The sequence below is a fragment of the Rhinoderma darwinii genome, chromosome 1 (genome assembly GCF_050947455.1).
Source record: "Rhinoderma darwinii isolate aRhiDar2 chromosome 1, aRhiDar2.hap1, whole genome shotgun sequence".
NCBI classification, from domain to species: Eukaryota; Metazoa; Chordata; class Amphibia; order Anura; family Rhinodermatidae; genus Rhinoderma; species Rhinoderma darwinii.
The window spans coordinates 264,637,255-264,653,262 of record NC_134687.1 but is presented as its reverse complement, the minus strand read 5'-3'; the positions used below and the strand labels follow the sequence as shown (position 1 = coordinate 264,653,262).

General features: G+C 46.9%; 4 pseudogenes; all 4 read right to left on the bottom strand.

Moving 5' to 3' along the window:
• Nucleotides 1–15,072: 15,072 nt before the first annotated feature.
• LOC142735749 (5S ribosomal RNA) lies at nt 15,073–15,191 on the bottom strand (annotated as a pseudogene).
• A 253-nt stretch (nt 15,192–15,444) lies between these two features.
• On the bottom strand, nt 15,445–15,563 carry LOC142665934 (5S ribosomal RNA; annotated as a pseudogene).
• Nucleotides 15,564–15,630: 67 nt separating this feature from the next.
• LOC142667231 (5S ribosomal RNA) lies at nt 15,631–15,749 on the bottom strand (annotated as a pseudogene).
• Nucleotides 15,750–15,816: 67 nt separating this feature from the next.
• LOC142738162 (5S ribosomal RNA) lies at nt 15,817–15,935 on the bottom strand (annotated as a pseudogene).
• Nucleotides 15,936–16,008: the final 73 nt, after the last annotated feature.

Genomic DNA, 16,008 nt, shown 5'->3' with positions numbered 1-16,008 from the left:
AAGTCCAAGATAGTGTTTTTTTAGACTGGCTGCCACGAGCTGAAACGAATGCAGCCAAGAGCGAGCGTCTGTGACTTACGGTTCAAGAGTTATTCACAGAAACATGGTTCTAAACTTTGCTGCCAGCCGCGAAAGCGAAAGTAACCAAGATCGAGCGTCTAGGATTTACTTGTCAATAGCTCGCCTGGGAAACTTTCAGATAAGTCAAAGACAGTGCTTCTATGCTAATTGCCAGGCGCTGAGACGAATGCCGCCAAGATCAAGCGTCTAAGACTTACGGTTCAAGAATTAGCCTCAGAAACAGTGGGAAACAGTGCTTCTATACTAATTGCCAGGCGCTGAGACGAATGCCGCCAAGATCGAGCGTCTATGACTTACGGTTCAAGAATTAGCCTCAGAAACAGTGGTTTTGATCCGGCTGCCAATAGCTCGCCTGGGAAACATCCAGAGAAGTCCAAGATAGTGTTTTTTTTAGACTGGCTGCCACGAGCTGAAACGAATGCAGCCAAGAGCGAGCGTCTGTGACTTACGGTTCAAGAGTTATTCACAGAAACATGGTTCTGAACTTTGCTGCCAGCCGCGAAAGCGAAAGTAACCAAGATCGAGCGTCTAGGATTTCCTTGTCAATAGCTCGCATGGGAAACATCCAGAGAAGTCAAAGACAGTGCTTCTATACTAATTGCCAGGCGCTGAGACGAATGCCGCCAAGATCGAGCGTCTATGACTTACGGTTCAAGAATTAGCCTCAGAAACAGTGGTTCTGAACATGCTGCCAATAGCTCGCCTGGGAAACATCCAGAGAAGTCCAAGATAGTGTTTTTTTAGACTGGCTGCCACGAGCTGAAACGAATGCAGCCAAGAGCGAGCGTCTGTGACTTACGGTTCAAGAGTTATTCACAGAAACATGGTTCTAAACTTTGCTGCCAGCCGCGAAAGCGAAAGTAACCAAGATCGAGCGTCTAGGATTTACTTGTCAATAGCTCGCCTGGGAAACTTTCAGATAAGTCAAAGACAGTGCTTCTATGCTAATTGCCAGGCGCTGAGACGAATGCCGCCAAGATCAAGCGTCTAAGACTTACGGTTCAAGAATTAGCCTCAGAAACAGTGGGAAACAGTGCTTCTATACTAATTGCCAGGCGCTGAGACGAATGCCGCCAAGATCGAGCGTCTATGACTTACGGTTCAAGAATTAGCCTCAGAAACAGTGGTTTTGAACATGCTGCCAATAGCTCGCCTGGGAAACATCCAGAGAAGTCCAAGATAGTGTTTTTTTAGACTGGCTGCCACGAGCTGAAACGAATGCAGCCAAGAGCGAGCGTCTGTGACTTACGGTTCAAGAGTTATTCACAGAAACATGGTTCTGTACTTTGCAGCCAGCCGCGAAAGCGAAAGTAACCAAGATCGAGCGTCTAGGATTTACTTGTGAATAGCTCGCCTGGGAAACTTTCAGATAAGTCAAAGACAGTGCTTCTATGCTAATTGCCAGGCGCTGAGACGAATGCCGCCAAGATCAAGCGTCTAAGACTTACGGTTCAAGAATTAGCCTCAGAAACAGTGGGAAACAGTGCTTCTATACTAATTGCCAGGCGCTGAGACGAATGCCGCCAAGATCGAGCTTCTATGACTTACGGTTCAAGAATTAGCCTCAGAAACAGTGGTTTTGAACCGGCTGCCAATAGCTCGCCTGGGAAACATCCAGAGAAGTCCAAGATAGTGTTTTTTAGACTGGCTGCCACGAGCTGAAACGAATGCAGCCAAGAGCGAGCGTCTGTGACTTACGGTTCAAGAGTTATTCACAGAAACATGGTTCGGAACTTTGCTGCCAGCCGCGAAAGCGAAAATAACCAAGATCGAGCGTCTAGGATTTACTTGTCAATAGCTCGCCTGGGAAACATCCAGAGAAGTCAAAGATAGTGCTTCTATACTAATTGCCAGGTGCTGAGACGAATGCCGCCAAGGTCGAGCGTCTATGACTTACGGTTCAAGAATTAGCCTCAGAAACAGTGGTTCTGAACATGCTGCCAATAGCTCGCCTGGGAAACATCCAGAGAAGTCCAAGATAGTGTTTTTTTAGACTGGCTGCCACGAGCTGAAACGAATGCAGCCAAGAGCGAGCGTCTGTGACTTACGGTTCAAGAGTTATTCACAGAAACATGGTTCTAAACTTTGCTGCCAGCCGCGAAAGCGAAAGTAACCAAGATCGAGCGTCTAGGATTTACTTGTCAATAGCTCGCCTGGGAAACTTTCAGATAAGTCAAAGACAGTGCTTCTATGCTAATTGCCAGGCGCTGAGACGAATGCCGCCAAGATCAAGCGTCTAAGACTTACGGTTCAAGAATTAGCCTCAGAAACAGTGGGAAACAGTGCTTCTATACTAATTGCCAGGCGCTGAGACGAATGCCGCCAAGATCGAGCGTCTATGACTTACGGTTCAAGAATTAGCCTCAGAAACAGTGGTTTTGAACATGCTGCCAATAGCTCGCCTGGGAAACATCCAGAGAAGTCCAAGATAGTGTTTTTTTAGACTGGCTGCCACGAGCTGAAACGAATGCAGCCAAGAGCGAGCGTCTGTGACTTACGGTTCAAGAGTTATTCACAGAAACATGGTTCTGTACTTTGCTGCCAGCCGCGAAAGCGAAAGTAACCAAGATCGAGCGTCTAGGATTTACTTGTGAATAGCTCGCCTGGGAAACTTTCAGATAAGTCAAAGACAGTGCTTCTATGCTAATTGCCAGGCGCTGAGACGAATGCCGCCAAGATCAAGCGTCTAAGACTTACGGTTCAAGAATTAGCCTCAGAAACAGTGGGAAACAGTGCTTCTATACTAATTGCCAGGCGCTGAGACGAATGCCGCCAAGATCGAGCGTCTATGACTTACGGTTCAAGAATTAGCCTCAGAAACAGTGGTTTTGAACCGGCTGCCAATAGCTCGCCTGGGAAACATCCAGAGAAGTCCAAGATAGTGTTTTTTTAGACTGGCTGCCACGAGCTGAAACGAATGCAGCCAAGAGCGAGCGTCTGTGACTTACGGTTCAAGAGTTATTCACAGAAACATGGTTCTGAACTTTGCTGCCAGCCGCGAAAGCGAAAGTAACCAAGATCGAGCGTCTAGGATTTACTTGTCAATAGCTCGCATGGGAAACATCCAGAGAAGTCAAAGACAGTGCTTCTATACTAATTGCCAGGCGCTGAGACGAATGCCGCCAAGATCGAGCGTCTATGACTTACGGTTCAAGAATTAGCCTCAGAAACAGTGGGAAACAGTGCTTCTATACTAATTGCCAGGCGCTGAGACGAATGCCGCCAAGATCGAGCGTCTATGACTTACGGTTCAAGAATTAGCCTCAGAAACAGTGGTTCTGAACATGCTGCCAATAGCTCGCCTGGGAAACATCCAGAGAAGTCCAAGATAGTGTTTTTTTAGACTGGCTGCCACGAGCTGAAACGAATGCAGCCAAGAGCGAGCGTCTGTGACTTACGGTTCAAGAGTTATTCACAGAAACATGGTTCTGTACTTTGCTGCCAGCCGCGAAAGCGAAAGTAACCAAGATCGAGCGTCTAGGATTTTCTTGTGAATAGCTCGCCTGGGAAACTTTCAGATAAGTCAAAGACAGTGCTTCTATGCTAATTGCCAGGCGCTGAGACGAATGCCGCCAAGATCAAGCGTCTAAGACTTACGGTTCAAGAATTAGCCTCAGAAACAGTGGGAAACAGTGCTTCTATACTAATTGCCAGGCGCTGAGACGAATGCCGCCAAGATCGAGCTTCTATGACTTACGGTTCAAGAATTAGCCTCAGAAACAGTGGTTTTGAACCGGCTGCCAATAGCTCGCCTGGGAAACATCCAGAGAAGTCCAAGATAGTGTTTTTTAGACTGGCTGCCACGAGCTGAAACGAATGCAGCCAAGAGCGAGCGTCTGTGACTTACGGTTCAAGAGTTATTCACAGAAACATGGTTCGGAACTTTGCTGCCAGCCGCGAAAGCGAAAATAACCAAGATCGAGCGTCTAGGATTTACTTGTCAATAGCTCGCCTGGGAAACATCCAGAGAAGTCAAAGACAGTGCTTCTATACTAATTGCCAGGTGCTGAGACGAATGCCGCCAAGGTCGAGCGTCTATGACTTACGGTTCAAGAATTAGCCTCAGAAACAGTGGTTCTGAACATGCTGCCAATAGCTCGCCTGGGAAACATCCAGAGAAGTCCAAGATAGTGTTTTTTTAGACTGGCTGCCACGAGCTGAAACGAATGCAGCCAAGAGCGAGCGTCTGTGACTTACGGTTCAAGAGTTATTCACAGAAACATGGTTCTAAACTTTGCTGCCAGCCGCGAAAGCGAAAGTAACCAAGATCGAGCGTCTAGGATTTACTTGTCAATAGCTCGCCTGGGAAACTTTCAGATAAGTCAAAGACAGTGCTTCTATGCTAATTGCCAGGCGCTGAGACGAATGCCGCCAAGATCAAGCGTCTAAGACTTACGGTTCAAGAATTAGCCTCAGAAACAGTGGGAAACAGTGCTTCTATACTAATTGCCAGGCGCTGAGACGAATGCCGCCAAGATCGAGCGTCTATGACTTACGGTTCAAGAATTAGCCTCAGAAACAGTGGTTTTGAACATGCTGCCAATAGCTCGCCTGGGAAACATCCAGAGAAGTCCAAGATAGTGTTTTTTTAGACTGGCTGCCACGAGCTGAAACGAATGCAGCCAAGAGCGAGCGTCTGTGACTTACGGTTCAAGAGTTATTCACAGAAACATGGTTCTGTACTTTGCTGCCAGCCGCGAAAGCGAAAGTAACCAAGATCGAGCGTCTAGGATTTACTTGTGAATAGCTCGCCTGGGAAACTTTCAGATAAGTCAAAGACAGTGCTTCTATGCTAATTGCCAGGCGCTGAGACGAATGCCGCCAAGATCAAGCGTCTAAGACTTACGGTTCAAGAATTAGCCTCAGAAACAGTGGGAAACAGTGCTTCTATACTAATTGCCAGGCGCTGAGACGAATGCCGCCAAGATCGAGCGTCTATGACTTACGGTTCAAGAATTAGCCTCAGAAACAGTGGTTTTGAACCGGCTGCCAATAGCTCACCTGGGAAACATCCAGAGAAGTCCAAGATAGTGTTTTTTTAGACTGGCTGCCACGAGCTGAAACGAATGCAGCCAAGAGCGAGCGTCTGTGACTTACGGTTCAAGAGTTATTCACAGAAACATGGTTCTGAACTTTGCTGCCAGCCGCGAAAGCGAAAGTAACCAAGATCGAGCGTCTAGGATTTACTTGTCAATAGCTCGCATGGGAAACATCCAGAGAAGTCAAAGACAGTGCTTCTATACTAATTGCCAGGCGCTGAGACGAATGCCGCCAAGATCGAGCGTCTATGACTTACGGTTCAAGAATTAGCCTCAGAAACAGTGGGAAACAGTGCTTCTATACTAATTGCCAGGCGCTGAGACGAATGCCGCCAAGATCGAGCGTCTATGACTTACGGTTCAAGAATTAGCCTCAGAAACAGTGGTTCTGAACATGCTGCCAATAGCTCGCCTGGGAAACATCCAGAGAAGTCCAAGATAGTGTTTTTTTAGACTGGCTGCCACGAGCTGAAACGAATGCAGCCAAGAGCGGGCGTCTGTGACTTACGGTTCAAGAGTTATTCACAGAAACATGGTTCTGTACTTTGCTGCCAGCCGCGAAAGCGAAAGTAACCAAGATCGAGCGTCTAGGATTTACTTGTGAATAGCTCGCCTGGGAAACTTTCAGATAAGTCAAAGACAGTGCTTCTATGCTAATTGCCAGGCGCTGAGACGAATGCCGCCAAGATCAAGCGTCTAAGACTTACGGTTCAAGAATTAGCCTCAGAAACAGTGGGAAACAGTGCTTCTATACTAATTGCCAGGCGCTGAGACGAATGCCGCCAAGATCGAGCTTCTATGACTTACGGTTCAAGAATTAGCCTCAGAAACAGTGGTTTTGAACCGGCTGCCAATAGCTCGCCTGGGAAACATCCAGAGAAGTCCAAGATAGTGTTTTTTAGACTGGCTGCCACGAGCTGAAACGAATGCAGCCAAGAGCGAGCGTCTGTGACTTACGGTTCAAGAGTTATTCACAGAAACATGGTTCGGAACTTTGCTGCCAGCCGCGAAAGCGAAAATAACCAAGATCGAGCGTCTAGGATTTACTTGTCAATAGCTCGCCTGGGAAACATCCAGAGAAGTCAAAGACAGTGCTTCTATACTAATTGCCAGGTGCTGAGACGAATGCCGCCAAGGTCGAGCGTCTATGACTTACGGTTCAAGAATTAGCCTCAGAAACAGTGGTTCTGAACATGCTGCCAATAGCTCGCCTGGGAAACATCCAGAGAAGTCCAAGATAGTGTTTTTTTAGACTGGCTGCCACGAGCTGAAACGAATGCAGCCAAGAGCGAGCGTCTGTGACTTACGGTTCAAGAGTTATTCACAGAAACATGGTTCTAAACTTTGCTGCCAGCCGCGAAAGCGAAAGTAACCAAGATCGAGCGTCTAGGATTTACTTGTCAATAGCTCGCCTGGGAAACTTTCAGATAAGTCAAAGACAGTGCTTCTATGCTAATTGCCAGGCGCTGAGACGAATGCCGCCAAGATCAAGCGTCTAAGACTTACGGTTCAAGAATTAGCCTCAGAAACAGTGGGAAACAGTGCTTCTATACTAATTGCCAGGCGCTGAGACGAATGCCGCCAAGATCGAGCGTCTATGACTTACGGTTCAAGAATTAGCCTCAGAAACAGTGGTTTTGAACATGCTGCCAATAGCTCGCCTGGGAAACATCCAGAGAAGTCCAAGATAGTGTTTTTTTAGACTGGCTGCCACGAGCTGAAACGAATGCAGCCAAGAGCGAGCGTCTGTGACTTACGGTTCAAGAGTTATTCACAGAAACATGGTTCTGTACTTTGCTGCCAGCCGCGAAAGCGAAAGTAACCAAGATCGAGCGTCTAGGATTTACTTGTGAATAGCTCGCCTGGGAAACTTTCAGATAAGTCAAAGACAGTGCTTCTATGCTAATTGCCAGGCGCTGAGACGAATGCCGCCAAGATCAAGCGTCTAAGACTTACGGTTCAAGAATTAGCCTCAGAAACAGTGGGAAACAGTGCTTCTATACTAATTGCCAGGCGCTGAGACGAATGCCGCCAAGATCGAGCGTCTATGACTTACGGTTCAAGAATTAGCCTCAGAAACAGTGGTTTTGAACCGGCTGCCAATAGCTCGCCTGGGAAACATCCAGAGAAGTCCAAGATAGTGTTTTTTTAGACTGGCTGCCACGAGCTGAAACGAATGCAGCCAAGAGCGAGCGTCTGTGACTTACGGTTCAAGAGTTATTCACAGAAACATGGTTCTGAACTTTGCTGCCAGCCGCGAAAGCGAAAGTAACCAAGATCGAGCGTCTAGGATTTACTTGTCAATAGCTCGCATGGGAAACATCCAGAGAAGTCAAAGACAGTGCTTCTATACTAATTGCCAGGCGCTGAGACGAATGCCGCCAAGATCGAGCGTCTATGACTTACGGTTCAAGAATTAGCCTCAGAAACAGTGGGAAACAGTGCTTCTATACTAATTGCCAGGCGCTGAGACGAATGCCGCCAAGATCGAGCGTCTATGACTTACGGTTCAAGAATTAGCCTCAGAAACAGTGGTTCTGAACATGCTGTCAATAGCTCGCCTGGGAAACATCCAGAGAAGTCCAAGATAGTGTTTTTTTAGACTGGCTGCCACGAGCTGAAACGAATGCAGCCAAGAGCGAGCGTCTGTGACTTACGGTTCAAGAGTTATTCACAGAAACATGGTTCTGTACTTTGCTGCCAGCCGCGAAAGCGAAAGTAACCAAGATCGAGCGTCTAGGATTTTCTTGTGAATAGCTCGCCTGGGAAACTTTCAGATAAGTCAAAGACAGTGCTTCTATGCTAATTGCCAGGCGCTGAGACGAATGCCGCCAAGATCAAGCGTCTAAGACTTACGGTTCAAGAATTAGCCTCAGAAACAGTGGGAAACAGTGCTTCTATACTAATTGCCAGGCGCTGAGACGAATGCCGCCAAGATCGAGCTTCTATGACTTACGGTTCAAGAATTAGCCTCAGAAACAGTGGTTTTGAACCGGCTGCCAATAGCTCGCCTGGGAAACATCCAGAGAAGTCCAAGATAGTGTTTTTTAGACTGGCTGCCACGAGCTGAAACGAATGCAGCCAAGAGCGAGCGTCTGTGACTTACGGTTCAAGAGTTATTCACAGAAACATGGTTCGGAACTTTGCTGCCAGCCGCGAAAGCGAAAATAACCAAGATCGAGCGTCTAGGATTTACTTGTCAATAGCTCGCCTGGGAAACATCCAGAGAAGTCAAAGACAGTGCTTCTATACTAATTGCCAGGTGCTGAGACGAATGCCGCCAAGGTCGAGCGTCTATGACTTACGGTTCAAGAATTAGCCTCAGAAACAGTGGTTCTGAACATGCTGCCAATAGCTCGCCTGGGAAACATCCAGAGAAGTCCAAGATAGTGTTTTTTTAGACTGGCTGCCACGAGCTGAAACGAATGCAGCCAAGAGCGAGCGTCTGTGACTTACGGTTCAAGAGTTATTCACAGAAACATGGTTCTAAACTTTGCTGCCAGCCGCGAAAGCGAAAGTAACCAAGATCGAGCGTCTAGGATTTACTTGTCAATAGCTCGCCTGGGAAACTTTCAGATAAGTCAAAGACAGTGCTTCTATGCTAATTGCCAGGCGCTGAGACGAATGCCGCCAAGATCAAGCGTCTAAGACTTACGGTTCAAGAATTAGCCTCAGAAACAGTGGGAAACAGTGCTTCTATACTAATTGCCAGGCGCTGAGACGAATGCCGCCAAGATCGAGCGTCTATGACTTACGGTTCAAGAATTAGCCTCAGAAACAGTGGTTTTGAACATGCTGCCAATAGCTCGCCTGGGAAACATCCAGAGAAGTCCAAGATAGTGTTTTTTTAGACTGGCTGCCACGAGCTGAAACGAATGCAGCCAAGAGCGAGCGTCTGTGACTTACGGTTCAAGAGTTATTCACAGAAACATGGTTCTGTACTTTGCTGCCAGCCGCGAAAGCGAAAGTAACCAAGATCGAGCGTCTAGGATTTACTTGTGAATAGCTCGCCTGGGAAACTTTCAGATAAGTCAAAGACAGTGCTTCTATGCTAATTGCCAGGCGCTGAGACGAATGCCGCCAAGATCAAGCGTCTAAGACTTACGGTTCAAGAATTAGCCTCAGAAACAGTGGGAAACAGTGCTTCTATACTAATTGCCAGGCGCTGAGACGAATGCCGCCAAGATCGAGCGTCTATGACTTACGGTTCAAGAATTAGCCTCAGAAACAGTGGTTTTGAACCGGCTGCCAATAGCTCACCTGGGAAACATCCAGAGAAGTCCAAGATAGTGTTTTTTTAGACTGGCTGCCACGAGCTGAAACGAATGCAGCCAAGAGCGAGCGTCTGTGACTTACGGTTCAAGAGTTATTCACAGAAACATGGTTCTGAACTTTGCTGCCAGCCGCGAAAGCGAAAGTAACCAAGATCGAGCGTCTAGGATTTACTTGTCAATAGCTCGCATGGGAAACATCCAGAGAAGTCAAAGACAGTGCTTCTATACTAATTGCCAGGCGCTGAGACGAATGCCGCCAAGATCGAGCGTCTATGACTTACGGTTCAAGAATTAGCCTCAGAAACAGTGGGAAACAGTGCTTCTATACTAATTGCCAGGCGCTGAGACGAATGCCGCCAAGATCGAGCGTCTATGACTTACGGTTCAAGAATTAGCCTCAGAAACAGTGGTTCTGAACATGCTGCCAATAGCTCGCCTGGGAAACATCCAGAGAAGTCCAAGATAGTGTTTTTTTAGACTGGCTGCCACGAGCTGAAACGAATGCAGCCAAGAGCGGGCGTCTGTGACTTACGGTTCAAGAGTTATTCACAGAAACATGGTTCTGTACTTTGCTGCCAGCCGCGAAAGCGAAAGTAACCAAGATCGAGCGTCTAGGATTTACTTGTGAATAGCTCGCCTGGGAAACTTTCAGATAAGTCAAAGACAGTGCTTCTATGCTAATTGCCAGGCGCTGAGACGAATGCCGCCAAGATCAAACGTCTAAGACTTACGGTTCAAGAATTAGCCTCAGAAACAGTGGGAAACAGTGCTTCTATACTAATTGCCAGGCGCTGAGACGAATGCCGCCAAGATCGAGCGTCTATGACTTACGGTTCAAGAATTAGCCTCAGAAACAGTGGTTTTGAACCGGCTGCCAATAGCTCGCCTGGGAAACATCCAGAGAAGTCCAAGATAGTGTTTTTTTAGACTGGCTGCCACGAGCTGAAACGAATGCAGCCAAGAGCGAGCGTCTGTGACTTACGGTTCAAGAGTTATTCACAGAAACATGGTTCTGAACTTTGCTGCCAGCCGCGAAAGCGAAAGTAACCAAGATCGAGCGTCTAGGATTTACTTGTCAATAGCTCGCATGGGAAACATCCAGAGAAGTCAAAGACAGTGCTTCTATACTAATTGCCAGGCGCTGAGACGAATGCCGCCAAGATCGAGCGTCTATGACTTACGGTTCAAGAATTAGCCTCACAAACAGTGGGAAACAGTGCTTCTATACTAATTGCCAGGCGCTGAGACGAATGCCGCCAAGATCGAGCGTCTATGACTTACGGTTCAAGAATTAGCCTCAGAAACAGTGGTTCTGAACATGCTGCCAATAGCTCGCCTGGGAAACATCCAGAGAAGTCCAAGATAGTGTTTTTTTAGACTGGCTGCCACGAGCTGAAACGAATGCAGCCAAGAGCGAGCGTCTGTGACTTACGGTTCAAGAGTTATTCACAGAAACATGGTTCTGAACTTTGCTGCCAGCCGCGAAAGCGAAAGTAACCAAGATCGAGCGTCTAGGATTTACTTGTGAATAGCTCGCCTGGGAAACTTTCAGATAAGTCAAAGACAGTGCTTCTATACTAATTGCCAGGCGCTGAGACGAATGCCGCCAAGATCAAGCGTCTAAGACTTACGGTTCAAGAATTAGCCTCAGAAACAGTGGGAAACAGTGCTTCTATACTAATTGCCAGGCGCTGAGACGAATGCCGCCAAGATCGAGCGTCTATGACTTACGGTTCAAGAATTAGCCTCAGAAACAGTGGTTTTGAACATGCTGCCAATAGCTCGCCTGGGAAACATCCAGAGAAGTCCAAGATAGTGTTTTTTTAGACTGGCTGCCACGAGCTGAAACGAATGCAGCCAAGAGCGAGCGTCTGTGACTTACGGTTCAAGAGTTATTCACAGAAACATGGTTCTGAACTTTGTTGCCAGCCGCGAAAGCGAAAGTAACCAAGATCGAGCGTCTAGGATTTACTTGTGAATAGCTCGCCTGGGAAACATCCAGAGAAGTCAAAGACAGTGCTTCTATACTAATTGCCAGGCGCTGAGACGAATGCCGCCAAGATCAAGCGTCTAAGACTTACGGTTCAAGAATTAGCCTCAGAAACAGTGGTTCAAAACATGCTGCCAATAGCTCGCCTGGGAAACATCCAGAGAAGTCCAAGATAGTGTTTTTTAGACTGGCTGCCACGAGCTGAAACGAATGCAGCCAAGAGCGAGCGTCTGTGACTTACGGTTCAAGAGTTATTCACAGAAACATGGTTCGGAACTTTGCTGCCAGCCGCGAAAGCGAAAATAACCAAGATCGAGCGTCTAGGATTTACTTGTCAATAGCTCGCCTGGGAAACATCCAGAGAAGTCAAAGACAGTGCTTCTATACTAATTGCCAGGTGCTGAGACGAATGCCGCCAAGGTCGAGCGTCTATGACTAACGGTTCAAGAATTAGCCTCAGAAACAGTGGTTCTGAACATGCTGCCAATAGCTCGCCTGGGAAACATCCAGAGAAGTCCAAGATAGTGTTTTTTTAGACTGGCTGCCACGAGCTGAAACGCATGCAGCCAAGAGCGAGCGTCTGTGACTTACGGTTCAAAAGTTATTCACATATACATGGTTCTGAACTTTGCGCCAGCCGCGAAAGCGAAAGCAACCAAGATCGAGCGTCTAGGATTTACTTGTGAATAGCTCGCCTGGAAAAAATCCAGAGAAGTCAAAAACAGTGCAGCTATACTAATTGCCAGGCGCTGAGACGAATGCCGCCAAGATCAAGCGTCTAAGACTTACGGTTCAAGAATTAGCCTCAGAAACAGTGGGAAACAGTGCTTCTATACTAATTGCCAGGCGCTGAGACGAATGCCGCCAAGATCGAGCGTCTATGACTTACGGTTCAAGAATTAGCCTCAGAAACAGTGGTTCTGAACATGCTGCCAATAGCTCGCCTGGGAAACATCCAGAGAAGTCCAAGATAGTGTTTTTTAGACTGGCTGCCACGAGCTGAAACGAATGCAGCCAAGAGCGAGCGTCTGTCACTTACGGTTCAAGAGTTATTCACAGAAACATGGTTCTGAACTTTGCTGCCAGCCGCGAAAAAGCAAAAATAACCAAGATCGAGCGTCTAGGATTTACTTGTCAATAGCTCGCCTGGGAAACATCCAGTGAAGTCAAAGACAGTGCTTCTATACTAATTGCCAGGCGCTGAGACGAATGCCGCCAAGATCGAGCGTCTATGACTTACGGTTCAAGAATTAGCCTCAGAAACAGTGGGAAACAGTGCTTCTATACTAATTTCCAGGTGCTGAGACGAATGCCGCCAAGATCGAGCGTCTATGACTTACGGTTCAAGAATTAGCCTCAGAAACAGTGGTTCTAAACATGCTGCCAATAGCTCGCCTGGGAAACATCCAGAGAAGTCCAAGATAGTGTTTTTTTAGACTGGCTGCCACGAGCTGAAACGCATGCAGCCAAGAGCGAGCGTCTGTGACTTACGGTTCAAGAGTTATTCACAGAAACATGGTTCTAAACTTTGCTGCCAGCCGCGAAAGCGAAAGTAACCAAGATCGAGCGTCTAGGATTTACTTGTCAATAGCTCGCCTGGGAAACTTTCAGATAAGTCAAAGACAGTGCTTCTATGCTAATTGCCAGGCGCTGAGACGAATGCCGCCAAGATCAAGCGTCTAAGACTTACGGTTCAAGAATTAGCCTCAGAAACAGTGGGAAACAGTGCTTCTATACTAATTGCCAGGCGCTGAGACGAATGCCGCCAAGATCGAGCGTCTATGACTTACGGTTCAAGAATTAGCCTCAGAAACAGTGGTTTTGAACATGCTGCCAATAGCTCGCCTGGGAAACATCCAGAGAAGTCCAAGATAGTGTTTTTTTAGACTGGCTGCCACGAGCTGAAACGAATGCAGCCAAGAGCGAGCGTCTGTGACTTACGGTTCAAGAGTTATTCACAGAAACATGGTTCTGTACTTTGCTGCCAGCCGCGAAAGCGAAAGTAACCAAGATCGAGCGTCTAGGATTTACTTGTGAATAGCTCGCCTGGGAAACTTTCAGATAAGTCAAAGACAGTGCTTCTATGCTAATTGCCAGGCGCTGAGACGAATGCCGCCAAGATCAAGCGTCTAAGACTTACGGTTCAAGAATTAGCCTCAGAAACAGTGGGAAACAGTGCTTCTATACTAATTGCCAGGCGCTGAGACGAATGCCGCCAAGATCGAGCGTCTATGACTTACGGTTCAAGAATTAGCCTCAGAAACAGTGGTTCTGAACATGCTGCCAATAGCTCGCCTGGGAAACATCCAGAGAAGTCCAAGATAGTGTTTTTTAGACTGGCTGCCACGAGCTGAAACGAATGCAGCCAAGAGCGAGCGTCTGTCACTTACGGTTCAAGAGTTATTCACAGAAACATGGTTCTGAACTTTGCTGCCAGCCGCGAAAGCAAAAATAACCAAGATCGAGCGTCTAGGATTTACTTGTCAATAGCTCGCCTGGGAAACATCCAGTGAAGTCAAAGACAGTGCTTCTATACTAATTGCCAGGCGCTGAGACGAATGCCGCCAAGATCGAGCGTCTATGACTTACGGTTCAAGAATTAGCCTCAGAAACAGTGGGAAACAGTGCTTCTATACTAATTTCCAGGTGCTGAGACGAATGCCGCCAAGATCGAGCGTCTATGACTTACGGTTCAAGAATTAGCCTCAGAAACAGTGGTTCTAAACATGCTGCCAATAGCTCGCCTGGGAAACATCCAGAGAAGTCCAAGATAGTGTTTTTTTAGACTGGCTGCCACGAGCTGAAACGCATGCAGCCAAGAGCGAGCGTCTGTGACTTACGGTTCAAGAGTTATTCACAGAAACATGGTTCTAAACTTTGCTGCCAGCCGCGAAAGCGAAAGTAACCAAGATCGAGCGTCTAGGATTTACTTGTCAATAGCTCGCCTGGGAAACTTTCAGATAAGTCAAAGACAGTGCTTCTATGCTAATTGCCAGGCGCTGAGACGAATGCCGCCAAGATCAAGCGTCTAAGACTTACGGTTCAAGAATTAGCCTCAGAAACAGTGGGAAACAGTGCTTCTATACTAATTGCCAGGCGCTGAGACGAATGCCGCCAAGATCGAGCGTCTATGACTTACGGTTCAAGAATTAGCCTCAGAAACAGTGGTTTTGAACATGCTGCCAATAGCTCGCCTGGGAAACATCCAGAGAAGTCCAAGATAGTGTTTTTTTAGACTGGCTGCCACGAGCTGAAACGAATGCAGCCAAGAGCGAGCGTCTGTGACTTACGGTTCAAGAGTTATTCACAGAAACATGGTTCTGTACTTTGCTGCCAGCCGCGAAAGCGAAAGTAACCAAGATCGAGCGTCTAGGATTTACTTGTGAATAGCTCGCCTGGGAAACTTTCAGATAAGTCAAAGACAGTGCTTCTATGCTAATTGCCAGGCGCTGAGACGAATGCCGCCAAGATCAAGCGTCTAAGACTTACGGTTCAAGAATTAGCCTCAGAAACAGTGGGAAACAGTGCTTCTATACTAATTGCCAGGCGCTGAGACGAATGCCGCCAAGATCGAGCGTCTATGAAAAGAGCAGGGACATTCAGCTTAGAATGGCCATTGACATTAAATGCTTTAATCCATAGTCCTTTTTAATCGATTGTGAAACAAAATCTAAACGACATAATAAAAAGTCAACTGCACCACGGATTCCCAGACAGTCTCCCACACTGGTACTAGCGAGGCCTTAAGCTGTGTTACTTCTGCGATCTGACGAGAGCAGGCACATTCAGCTTAGAATGGCCATTGACATTAAATGCTTTAATCCATAGTCCTTTTTAATCGATTGTGAAACAAAATCTAAACGACATAATAAAAATTAAACCGCACCACGGATACCCAGACAGTCTCCCACACTGGTACTAGCGAGGCCTTAAGCTGTGTAACTTCTGCGATCTGAAAAGAGCAGGGACATTCAGCTTAGAATGGCCATTGCTGTTAAATGCTTTAATCCATAGTCCTATTTAATCTATTGTGAAACAAAATCTAACCGACATAATAAAAAGTCAACCGCACCACGGATTCCCAGACAGTCTCCCACACTGGTACTAGCAAGGCCTTAAGTTGTGTAACTTCTGCGATCTGACGAGAGCAGGCACATTCAGCTTAGAATGGCCATTGACATTAAATGCTTTAATCCATAGCCCTGTTTAATCGATTGTGAAACAAAATCTAAACGACATAATAAAAAGTCAACCGCACCACGGATTCCCAGACAGTCTCCCACACTGGTACTAGCGAGGCCTTAAGCTGTGTAACTTCTGCGATCTGCCGAGAGCAGGGACATTCAGCTTAGAATGGCCATTGACTTTAAATGTTTTAATCCATAGTCCTTTTTAATCGATTGTGAAACAAAATCTAAACGACATAATAAAAATTCAACCGCACCACGGATTCCCAGACAGTCTCCCACACTGGTACTAGCGAGGCCTTAAGCTGTGTAACTTCTGCGATCTGACGAGAGCAGGCACATTCAGCTTAGAATAGCCATTGATATTAAATGCTTTAATCCATAGTCCTATTTAATCTATTGTGAAACAAAATCTAAACGACATAATAAAAAGTCAA